This window comes from Macaca mulatta, chromosome 6 (genome assembly GCF_049350105.2).
Source record: "Macaca mulatta isolate MMU2019108-1 chromosome 6, T2T-MMU8v2.0, whole genome shotgun sequence".
Classification (NCBI taxonomy): domain Eukaryota; kingdom Metazoa; phylum Chordata; class Mammalia; order Primates; family Cercopithecidae; genus Macaca; species Macaca mulatta.
The window spans coordinates 41,350,463-41,363,442 of NC_133411.1; the positions used below are offsets into that span (position 1 = coordinate 41,350,463).

The window sequence follows — 12,980 nt, forward strand, 5'->3', positions numbered from 1 at the left end:
TCAGAGTCTGTCTAGATGATTTCAAGTTAAGAAAACTGTCTACAGTTTGGCAGACATAGATAAGCACTAAAATGACAGTGATAAATAAAAAAATTGCACCTGCTTTGAGGTGCTCACCAATTGATCGAGAGACAATAGCAAGAGGATAAATAAAAAGACCTATTACCCGCCTTCCTTTCAAGCTCCACCCGACACCACAGCACATTCACTTCTCTGTTGGGTCCTGACTCCTCCCCAGGGCCTGGTATCGATGATTCTGTGGCCAGTTGTCTCAGCAGGGTTGCCTAGATATGACTCAGTGGAAACTGCTTAAGAATACATAGATGAGGTCTGAGGTTGGCCCACATTCCACACACACAAAAAAGAATATTCTAATCATTGTTGAAGAGAATTTGGTGTCATATTGATGATGCACACTGCTTTCCATTCTCCTGAAAAACAGATTGACTTTTTAATGCATTTTTCAATGCCTAGCATTGCCCAACCATCAGGTAAATGATTATGTTGGACCCCAGGTAATAAATCAAATTTTGGTCTGTATATCAGACTCTGACATAAAGTTTTACATGAAAGATGTTTCATAAGGAGTGTTCTTGGAATTAATATTTGGGGGGAGCAGTGGAAGGAATCAGAAAAGGGGAAAAATTAAAGGCAAAACTGCAGTGATGGCCCCGAAAGAGATTGGCGAATCCTGTGAGGACCCTTGGAGGTAAAATTGAACATTAGCGTTGTCCTAAGTTAAACCAAGATAGCTAGACTTTTATTTGCCATCTATTATTGGACATGGGTCATCTAGGAAAGGATCTGACCTTGGGCAAGATGGCTGTCCACAATGAAGGCAAGCCCTGGAGGGTTGACAAGGGAAGGATATCTGCTGACAGCACTACCAACAAGTCCTTCATTAAGGGGGATCTGGACTTTGCATCACCTAAATTCACATCACTTAAATTTGGAACATAATAATCCTTTGCAAGTACATCGGGTAATGATATTGTAGGTTCACTGCCAACTCTGGTCATGGTATTTACAGAAACAAGATTGCTGTTTACAGAAACAAGCATGCTAAAGCTCCTTAAAAAAAATCTTGTGGACTTTTTCATGAAGTCTATCCAGCTAGAAGCAACTATTAGGCATCTGAAAGCACACTTTAATGCATGCTCCAGGGTTCCTGCTGGTGCCTCCTTGAGGAAAACTGTGGGAGTACATGGAATTAAGCTGGATGTATCCAACAGTTGTCCATAATACTATTATTAATGTGCCACTGATAGGACAGGGCACCACCATTCATGACAGTGGTCATTGAAAAAAGTGGACTCAGGTCAGAAATCTAAACTATGAAATGTTACTAATCTTGGTCAGGATATGCAATTAGTCAAAAATACCTCTCATAAACCAAATAAAGTTAATACTATTTCAGTAGTTTGCTTTACTTCATAAACTTTCAGGAGCCAAGGTGACACTGTCTAGCTGTTGCATAGCATTTATAAAGAATAGGGTCTTCTTAGCTTCTGTGAACTATGTTCACATCCCAATTATGAAAAGACAAAGCACATGGTCACAGAAAATATTAATCACATTATTTATGTGAACCCCTACTTAACCTTATAGCTTCAAGCATTTCATAATAAAAACATTTGAGTTGTTTTAAGTCAGAGGCTGGTTGTGCTCCCATTGATGTTTAAGAAAGGATAATCCCGGCCCAGTATGGCAAAGGGGAAATATCACTGAGCTGAGAATTGGTGCAAGTTTCTGATATGCCTCCAGTTGAATGGTGTGGGAAATTAGCCTCATTTTCTTCTCTATAAAAGGATGGGATTCGAATACTAGATAATCTCTAAAGGCCCTCCCAATCTAAAAGTCTAAGATCCTCTTTGCCTTTCAGATTAGTTAGCAGTCTAAATTGAGAGACACCCTGTGACTTGATACCATAATTTTGCAGGTTTTCTTTAGATTGGAGGTTTTTTTCTTCCAATTGAAATTTTCCAGTTTTTTCTTTTTCCTATGACAATGGTCTCATTTCAAAGTGTTAATATTGCTATAATATATCTCTCTTGCAAATGTTTTCCCAAACAAAAGAATCATCCAAATCAATGTCATCCATGAGCTTCATGTGTAAGAACATCTTTAAAATGCTGGATTTGTTTTACTACCTCCTAAGTTTCATACTAAGATCTAGCCAGGAAAATATGGTCGATTTTCAAACAGTAGATTTTAGTAAAGGGGCTTACTGACTGATGAACTAGAAACCAATACTGCAACACTGGGTTTTTGAAAAAAAAAAAGCTTTTTATTGCAAGTCAACTAACAAGGAGACAGGAGTCCAGCTCAAATCTGTCTCACTGTGCTGACTTTAAGGCAGCAATTTTATCTGAAAAGGTCACCATTTGATCAAGAGACAATAGCAAGAGGATAAATCAAAAGACCTATTACCCGCCTTCCTTTCAAGCTCCACCCGACACCGGGGGTGGATTCTAGGATTAGTAGGTGATCGGTGGAAAGAAAGGGGAGGTGTGGGAAGTCCTTGGCCATGCACAGCTATTCCATCATGCTATCTCATAGATCATGTGTGCAAATTTCGGGGAATTGGTGTAAAACGTGCAATGGAAACTCAGGCTGTGGCATCAGCAATTTCGTTCTATGTGAACTCCAGTTGGCCATGTAGATTCCAAGCAATTTCTGCGAATTTTGTTATCTCACAAGCAGAGAACATTTCAGAATTTCAGCAAGTTCTTTCTTTTCTTATCTTCTGTCCTGTAAATTCAAGAATTTATGTTCAGTTATTGGTTTATTTAACTCTATGGGGAACAATTTCACTAGGATCTGGATCCTATCACTCTGTTACACACTTATAGCTGGTATATTAGTGTTATCCAAAGAAACAGAACCAATAGAATATACAGAGAGAAGTATACATAAAAAGAAATTATTCATTTATTTATTTTTATTTATTTACTTATTTATTTTTGAGACAGAGTCTCACTCTGTCACCCAGGCTGTAGTGCAGTGGTGCAGTCTTAGCTCACTGTAACCTTCACCTCCCGAGTTCAAGCAATTCTCTTGCCTCAGCCTCCCGAGTAGCTGGGAATACAGGTGTGTGCCACCATGCCCAGCTTATATTTGTATTTTTAGTGGAGATAGGATTTCCCCATATTGCCCAAGCTGGTCCTGAACTCCTGGCCTCTACTGATCCATCTACCTTGGCCTCCCAAAGTGCTGGGATTACAGACATGAACAACCACACCCATCCTAGGAATTGGCTCAGGGACTGGAAAATTCCATGATCTGCCATTTGCAAGCTAAAGAACTGATTGTGTAAGTTCCAACCTGTGTCCAAAGCCCCAAGAAGCAGGAGTACTGATGTCCAAGAGCAGGAAGTGATGAATGTTCAAGCTCAAGCAGAGAGCAAATTTTCTCTTCCTATGCATTTTCTGTTCTATTCAGGCCTTTAAATGGATAGGATGATGCCCATCAGAATTCTTTTTCAGTCTACCAATTCAAATGCTAACCTCTTCCAGAAACACTCTCAGAGACACACCCAGAAATAATGTTTTATCAGCTATCTGGACATTTCATAGACCCCTTAAGTTGATGTAAAATTAATCATCACAGTTGACATAGATGCTCATTGGCCTTTTGTTGCTTTTTTAAGGAAACGGTATCAACAAAATTTGGAAACCACTCTGACATGAAAAAATTTTCATCACATTCCTACTCATTTGGACCAATCTTTACAAAGAAGGAAATCCTATGCTATGACTCATCAGTTCTGAGTTCTATACCTACCCTTGTGCCAGAGTGTAGGCAGAAGTCTGGGAATGGCATTACCATTATAGATACAAGGAATAATGGAGGGGTGGCTCACAATTAGAAAAGGCCATGCTGAAAAGACAGCACAATCAATATCATCTACATGGTGACCTGTCTATCTTTCTTGAAACTCTTTCCTTCTGTGGCTTCTTTGACGTTATGCTCTCCAGATCTTCTCTTTCCTCTCTGGCAGCTTTTCCTCAATATCCTTCCAGGGCTCTTGTATTCCACGCCTCTTTCAAAAGTTAGTGTTCCAGTGGACTCCAGGCTCAGCCCTAGCTTCAATTTCTACACTCTCTTGGGTGAATGCATATAAATTCATGACTTCAACAGTCACTTCTGTGGCTAATTCTTATCTTTTGCCTAGACTTTTCAACAAGCTCCAAACACATATTTTCAATTGTCTGCCATCTGTATTTTATAAACACTTCAGATGCAACATATTGTAAAGCTGAATTTATCAAGTTTCTCAGAAATCAGATTATCCCTCTCTTAGTCACTATCATTTCCATCACAGGCTGAAGTACGTCTTAGGCTAATGCCAAAACCCTCTCTTCCCTTTGTGGTTTATATTTGAGTATTGTGGACAAAAAAAAAAAAAAAATCAAAGTAAGGGTAATTCTCTACAGATCCTTAGCATTAACTGTGAAGTTAATGTCACAAAGAACCAGGGGGTTGCATGGATGTTCTAGTAGCAGGTGTGAGTTTTGGGGTGTGGGTAGAGCTTGGGGGTGAAAAGTGGCTATGACGATATTAAGAAAGAGAAGGGAAGTGCAGGAAGAAGGATGGTCAGCCTCAAAAACAAATGTCTCTGCTTTACTATTTTGGCAGGGGCTTGCCCTTACTGATCCCAGAGCAAGTAAGACCATGTGATAAATCTCAGTAAAAATTTATGCTTGGAATATACATCCCTAGAGACTCAGGACAGAATCACAGACATTTATGAAGTCAAATGAGGCACTTAAGATCATTATGATACCCATGAAATTTTGGCTAAAATTGGAAATGTAATAGTAATTTTAGCCAAAACTCACACAGAAGCTGGGTCAAAATCCATCAATAAGTTTTCTTTGAGCATCCACTAGAAGCCCAGTTTTATGTTATATCTATAAATAGTAAATAAAAGTCAGAAGACTTGGTTATTGCTCACATGGAATGTAAATCTACATAGGGAGATTAAATGAACAACAAATACTTCACCTACTGTGTGGTCCATACATTCTGTCTCTTTTCCACATTTTGGGTTTAGTTTTCCTCAATTTGTTGTTGAGTTCTTTACATATTCTGCTGCTTGTTATCTCTGAGCCTTTTCCCAAGCTATTGCTTCTCTCATTCCCCTTTCTGAAGTTCACCTTCCTCATTCCTGTTTTGTCAGACTAATTCCTAATTAGTTGTTTGATTAGAAAGCCTTCCAGACTTCAAGTTGAATTTGGATACCTGAGATTAGAGCATGAAAAAAATTAATGGAAAAGCATTCACTGTGTTTTGGTTGCTAATTATTTATTTATGTTTCCCATAATGCCATGAATTCTGGGACACTGTCTTGTTCATTGTATACATATGCACTTGATAACTATTTGTTGAAAAAGAATTGATCATTGAATTTTTATTAAAACAATGTAGGAATTCAATAAAGAAAGTGGCACTTGAGTTCTGGCTTATAGGACACCTAGGAAACCAAGTGATAGAGGAGACAGCAGAAGGAGCCAAAATCAGTTGACAGAAAGGACCATGGTCTTATATATGAGGATTAAAAGGAGATTTGATTCATGTTAAGGCAAATCATTCCCAACTTGAGACCTGCAAATCCCAATGCAATAATAATGAGAACATTATTTATTTTTAACAGTTCAAAAAAGCATATATAATGTTAGTGTATACTACACCTTTCCATGTATGTCATATGTACTTACATTGTTATCAACATTCTCAAACAATAATCATCAAAAAAAAAGTGAAAAGAAGAGAAGGAGTTGAGTGAATGCTAGAAACCTTCACTGAATGCTTTCTCTGTGTTATTTTACTTAATCTTTAAAACAAATCTATTTTTCTCATTCCTTTTCTTTTTTGAGACGAAGTCTTGCTCTTGTCCCCTAGATTGGAGTGCAATAACATAATCTCGGCTCACTGCAACCCCCACCTCCCGGGTTCAAGCAATTTTCCTGCCTCAGCCACCCGAATAGCTGGGTTTACAGGTGCCTGCCACCATGCCCAGCTAATTTTTGTATTTTTAGTAGAGATGGGGTTTCACCATGTTGGCCGGGCTAGTCTTGAACTCCTGACCTCAGGTGATCTGCCCGCCTCGGCCTCCCAAAGTGCTGGGATTATAGGCATGATCCACCGCACACGGCCTATTTTTCTCATCCTAATAGATGAGAAAACAAAGGCATTAAGAAGCTACCATTTAGAACTTCTGCTAAGTTAGTTTTTATTATAAAATCATTTAGAAACAAATTATTTCATATGGTTTCAGCATTTATAATAGATACTAGAGTATACCCAGGATTAAAAACTGATAAAAGGTCATATCCATAGTAAATGTTCAGGAAACTAACATACAAAGGAGGAAAAGATAGATCCTTAATGGTCAAACTATGAAGTTTAGTTGCTGTGTTCATAGAACACATCTATTTTTGATTAAACATTTTTGAAAAATTGTTTTTCTCACCACAACAAACAATACATTTGGCTTAATGTCAATAAATTAGTTACATTTTTATTGGAACACCTGATGATCAAGATGTTTTCAGGCTATCTAGGCACAATACAAGATTTAGCAAGAAACTTCTGAAAAATTGAAAGGGGGTTACTTATAAAAATCTTTATGTGGGAGGGAAAAAAAGAGGTCAGAACTTCTCTTGAAGTATGAGCTTATTTTCCCAATCAAACACAGTTTTCTGGAGAAGAGTTAAGAGAAGCACGTGCCTACTGAACTGTTCTGAGAACATGCAGAAGTCTAGCAAAATAAAAGTTATAGATATTCAAATCTGCAAAGCAAAAATGTAGTTTATAGTATTCTTTTTTGAAGGAAATTTCTTATATATTTATACAGATATACAATTTTTATTAAATATGTAAATGTGATTTTTAACATATATATTTTTCAACATTCTTTTCCCCGCTTTTTTACTTGTTTTCTTTTCCTCCTACCTTTATTTTTCAAACACATTTCAGGGCACCCTGCCCTGTTCCTGTCCGACAAGCATATTAACATCCTAGTATTGTTCTTTAATATTTTTCAACTTCAGCCTCATGTAAATCAGATATGGGTTCACACATATATAGGATGTTTAAGTATCATTTATTATATAAAAAATGGAAATGTATAAGCACATGATTTTCTGTATCTTACTCTTCTCATTCAACACTATCTCATGGAAATCCCTCCAGGTCAACCAGAGGAGTAATTCATTCTTTGTAATAGCTGCATAATATTCCATGTTGTGAATAGCCATATTTTTTCCCACTATTTCTTCTATTCATGGGCATTATGTTTAGTTTGAAAAATTGACTTTTAGTTTGTTTTATCTTTAGGAATAAGGCTGTTGTGGCCTTAAATATATATCTTATGTAGTGGTGCTTTTTTTCTAATGAATATATTCTGAAATCTGTGATCACTGGGTTAAAAGATGTATGTATTTTAAATTTTAGCAGATGCTACCAAATTGCTTCACAAAAGAATTGCAATGATACACACTTTTGCTAACAATGTATGAGAAGGCTCTTTTAATCTTCCTAACAGTGTTAAGCATTCCATTATTTGAATAATTTTTAGTTATACAAAGTTGTAACTATTTAACTTGAATTTCCCTGATCATTAAAAAATAATACCATTTCTTCTTATATTTCTAGATCTTTCTAATTTGTTCTTTTGTTATCTGTTTATCCACATTCTTTGCTTAATTTTATATTGGCTTAGTTTTATCTTGCCAATTTGAAAAAATTCTATTTTATAAAATAGATATTAACATTTTTTTCATCTGTGGTACTAATATTTTTGCCTAGTTTCTTTTCTGTCAATTCACTTTACTTAGAGTAGCTTTGAATACAGGTTTTTTAAAAAATCAAATATTTATGGTTTTTTGTTCCCTACGGACTCTGAGTTTCTAGTACTTGTTACTAGAAATATAAAATTAATTTAAAATGCAGCTTCCCAGATTTTTGCTTATAGCTTTATAATTTTAAGATATTTATACTCAAATCTCTAAGTCATCTGTATATGGGATATACATGGAGTTCAACTTAATTAAATCTTACAATTTGAAGACATATTTCTTTTCATTTGGTATATATTGTTTTATGAATGCTAATAAGTTTTATAATTTTCCATTCCATCCCAATTAAACTTGTTTCTAAGACTTTTATGAGATTTTGTTGATATTGTGAATAGACTGTTTTTCCCATTCCACTTCTAATGGCTTATTGCTTAAATAGAAAATAAAGACTATTGATATTGCATAGTTTTCTTTTCTCCATCTATTTTACCAAATGCTCTAACCAATTCTGTTTGTTTTCATATGAAAATCTCTTGTTTTGTAGGTAGATGGCTGTCTCAATTACAAAGAATAATAAAAACATATGCACAGCAAAGCATGCACAGAATATATTGATGAGAAAACCCAAGTTCTGTGTGTAGTTGACTATATGTATTTACATGTACTGTTAGAGTTGTTTTGTATATTATTCCTGAGAAAATAAAACTTACTTTGTATATGTGCTTGGTCTTCTTTGAACTAAATAAAATAGAGAAATAGAAATAGTCATTGTCCATTTTCCCAGATATCTGATTTGGAACATTTCCAGGAAGGATTAATAGACCCATATTGCAATACTCTGAAAAGAGTCTTAGAGATAATTACAACAAATGACACAAACAGAGTCAATGGAGCTTCAGTTTTGCCTTCCTAATGCAATTCAAGGTGACATTGATCAAGTTGCTTCCATCTCCTGTTTCATGAAAAAACTATTTGTGTTCAGTGGAGTCACTGTTAATAGCTTCCCTCTAGTAGTGATACCCCTTCTGAGAGCTAGCAGAGAGGTTCTTGTATCTTAGACATGGGTTCATTAAAAAATGCGTGTGAAACCTCACCATCTTCTAGGGAATTTTGTATTATTATTATTATTACACTTTAAGTTCTAGGGTACACGTGCACAACGTGCAGGTTTGTTACATAGGTATACATGTGCCATGTTGGTTTGCTGCACCCATCCACTCGACGTTTACATTAGATATTTCTCCTAATGCTATCCCTCCCCCAGCCCCCCACCCCCTGACCAGACCTGGTGTGATGTTTCCCGCCCTGTGTTCATGTGTTCTTATTGTTCAACTCCCACTTTTGAGTGACAACATGCAGTGTTTGGTTTTCTGTCCTTGTGAGAGTTTGATTAGAATTATGGTTTCCAGCTTCATCCATGTCCCTGCAAAGCACATGAACTCATCCTTTTTTATGGCTCCATAGTATTCCATGGTGTATATGTGCCACAGCTGCTTAATCCAGTCTACTACTGATGGACATTTCGGTTGATTCCAAGCCTTTACTATTATGAATGGTGCTGCAATAAACATATGTGTGCACGTGTCTCTATAGTAGCATGTAGCATGATTTATAATCCTTTGGATATATACCCAGTAATGGGATCACTGGGTCAAATGGTATTTCTAGTTCTAGATCCTTGATGAATTGCCACACCATCTTCCACAATGGTTGAACTAGTTTACAATCCCACCAACAGTGTAAAAGTATTCCTATATCTCCACATCCTCTCCAGCATCTGTTTTTTCCTGACTTTTTAATGATCGCCGTTCTAACTGGTGTGAGATGTTATCTCATTGTGGTTTTGACTTGCATTTCTCTGATGACCAGTGATGATGAGTATTTTTGCACATGTCTGTTGGCTGCATAAATGTCTTCTTTTGAGAAGTGTCTGTTCTTATCCTTGCCCCCTTTTTGATGGGATTGTTTGTATTTTCTAGTATATTTTGTTTAAGTTCTTTGTAGATTCTGGAAATTAGCCCTTTGTCAGATGGGTAGATTGCAAAATTTTTCTCCCATTCTGTAGGTTACCTGTTCACGCTGATGATAGTTTTTTTTGTTTGTGTGTTTGTTTGATTTCTTATTTTTCTTTTTGCTGTGAAGAAGTTCTTTAGTTTAATTAGATTCCATGTGTCTATTTTGGCTTTTGTTGCCATTGCTTTTGGTGTTTTAGTCATGAAGTTTTTCCCCAAGCCTACGTCCTGGATGGTATTGCCTAAGTTTTCTTCTAGGGGTTTTATGGTGTTAGGTGTAACATTTAAGTCTTTAATCCATTTTGAGTTAATTTTTGTATACAGTTTAAGGAAGGGATCCTGTTTCAGCTTTCTACATATGGCTAGTCGGTTCACCCAGCAGCATTTATTAAATAGGGAATCCTTTTCCCGTTGCTTGTTTTTGTCACATTTGTCCAAGATCAGATGGCTGTAGATGTGTGGTGTTATTTCTGAGGCCTTTGTTCTGTTCCATTGGTCTATATATCTGTTTTGGTACCAGTAAGATGCTGTTTTGGTTACTGTAGCCTTGCAGTATAGTTTGAAGTCAGGTAGCGTGATGCCTCTAGCTTTGTCCTTTTTCCTTAGGATTGTCTTGGCAATGCGGGCTCTTTTTTGGTTGCATATGAACTTTAAAGTAGTTTCTTCCAATTCTGTGAAAGAGGTCAGTGGTAGTTTGATAGGGATAGCATTGAATCTATAAAATACTTTGGGAAGTATGGCCATTTTCACAATATTGATTCTTCCTATCCATGAGCATGGAATGTTCTTCCATTTGTTTCTGTCCTCTTTTATTCTGTTGAGCAGTAGTTTGTAGTTCTCTTTGAAGAGGTCCTTCACATCCCTTGTAAGTTGGATTCCTAGGTATTTTATTCTCTTTGTAGTAATTGTGAATGGGAGTTCACCCATGATTTGGCTCTCTGTTTGTCTGTTATTGGTTTACAGGATTGCTTATGATTTTTGCGTGTTGATTTTGTATCCTGAGACTTTGCAGAAGTAGCTTATCAGCTTAAAGAGATTTTGGGCTGAGATGACAGGGTTTTCTAAATATACAATCATGTCATCCTCAAACAGAGACAATTTGACTTCCTCTTTTCCTAATTGAATACCATTTATTTCTTTCTCTTCCCTGATTGCCCTAGTCAGAACTTTCACCACTATGTTGAATAGGAGTGGTGAGAGAGGGCATCCCTGTCTTGTGCCAGTTTTCAAAGGGAATGCTTCCAGGTTTGCCCATTCAATATGATATTGGCTGTGGGTTTTTCATAAATAGCTCTTATTATTTTGAGATACATTCCTTCAATACCTAGTTTACTGAGAGTTTTTAGCGTGAAGGCTGATGAATTTTGTCAAAGGCCTTTTCTGCATCTTTTGAGATAATCATGTGGTTTTTGTTGTTGATTCTGTTTAGTGATGGATTACATTTATTGATTTGCATATGTTGAACCAGTCTTGCATCCCAGGGATGAAGCTAACTGGATCATGGTGGATAACCTTTTTGATGTGCTGCTGGATTCGGTTTGCCAGTATTTTATTGAGGATTTTCGCATCGATGTTCATCAGGGATATTGGCCTAAAATTCTCTTTTTTTGTTGTGTCTCTGCCAAACTTTGGTTATCAGGATGATGCTAGCCTCATAAAATGAGTTAGGGAGAATTCACTCTTTTTCTATTGATTGAAATAGTTTCAGAAGGAATGGTACCAGCTCCTCGTTGTACCTCTGGTAGAATTCAGTTGTGAATCCATCTGGTCATGGACTTTTTTTGGTTGGTAGGCTATTGATTAGTGCCTCAATTTCAGAACTTGTTGTTGGTCTATTCAGAGATTTGACTTCCTCCTGGAATAGTCTTGGGAGGGTCTATGTGTACAGGAATGTATCCATTTCTTCTAGATTTTCTAGTTTATTTGCATAGAGTTGTTTATATCATTCTCTGATGATAGTTTGTATTTCTGTGGGATCAGTGGTAATACCCCTTTATCATTTTTTATTGCATCTATTTGATTTTTCTCTCTTTTCTTCTTTATTAGTCTTGTTAGTGGTCTATCAATTTTGTTGATCTTTTCAAAAAACCAGCTCCTGGAGTCATTGATTTTTGAAGGGTTTTTTATGTCTCTATCTCCTGCAGCTCTGCTCTGATATTAGTTCCTGCCTTCTGCTAGCTTTTGAATTTGTTTGCTCTTGCTTCTCTAGTTCTTTTAATTGTGATATTAGCATGTCAATTTTAGACCCTTCCTGCTTTCTCTTATGGGCATTTAGTGCTATAAATTTCCCTCTACACACTGCTTTAAATGTGTCCCAGAGATTCTGGTATGTTGTGTCTTTGTTCTCATTGGTTTCAAAGAACATCTTTATTTCTGTCTTCATTTCGTTATGTACCCAGTAGTCATTCAGGAGCAAGTTGTTCAGTTTTCATGTAGTTTTGTGGTTTTGAGTGAGTTTCTTAATCCTGAGTTCTAAGTTGATTGCACTGTGGTCTGAGAGACAGTTTGTTGTGATTTCTCTTATTTTACATTTGCTGAGGAGTGTTTTACTGCCAATTATGTGGTCAATTTTGGAATAAGCGTGATGTGTTGCTGAGAAGAATGTATATTCTGTTGATTTGGGGTGTAGAGTTCTGTAGATGTCTATTAGGTTTGGTTGGTCCAGAGCTGAGTTCAAGTCCTGGGCATCCTTGTTAAACTTCTAGCTCATTGATCTGTCTGATATTGACAGTGAGGAGTTTAAGTCTCTCACTATTACTGTGTGGGAGTCTAAGTCTCCTTGTAGGTCTCCAAGGACTTGCTTTATGAATCTGGGTGTTCCTGTATTGGGTACATATATATTTAGGATAGTTATCTCTTCTTGTTGAATTGATCCCTTTACCATTATGTAATGGCTTTCTTTGTCTCTTTTGATCTTTGTTGGCTTAAAGTCTGTTTTATCAGAGACTAGGATTGCAACCCCTGCCTCTTTTTTTTTTTTTCTTTTGCTTTCCATTTGCTTGGTAAATCTTCCTCTATCCCTTTATTTTGAGCGTATGTATGTCTTTGCACATGAGATGGGTCTCCTGAATGCAGCACACCAATGAGTCTTGACTCTTTATCCAATGTGCCATTCTGTGTCTTTTAATTGGGGCATTTAGCCCATTTACATTTAAGGTTAATATTG

General features: G+C 36.6%; 1 long non-coding RNA gene across 1 annotated transcript in view; it reads right to left on the bottom strand.

Moving 5' to 3' along the window:
• Window positions 1–2,265: 2,265 nt before the first annotated feature.
• The window catches only part of LOC144341313 (uncharacterized), a 90,701-nt gene continuing 79,986 nt past the window's right edge, over window positions 2,266–12,980 (bottom strand). Inside the window, exon 3 of the long non-coding RNA XR_013418170.1 lies at window positions 2,266–2,751. This is a non-coding gene — a long non-coding RNA (uncharacterized LOC144341313). The remainder of the gene's footprint in view (window positions 2,752–12,980) is intronic.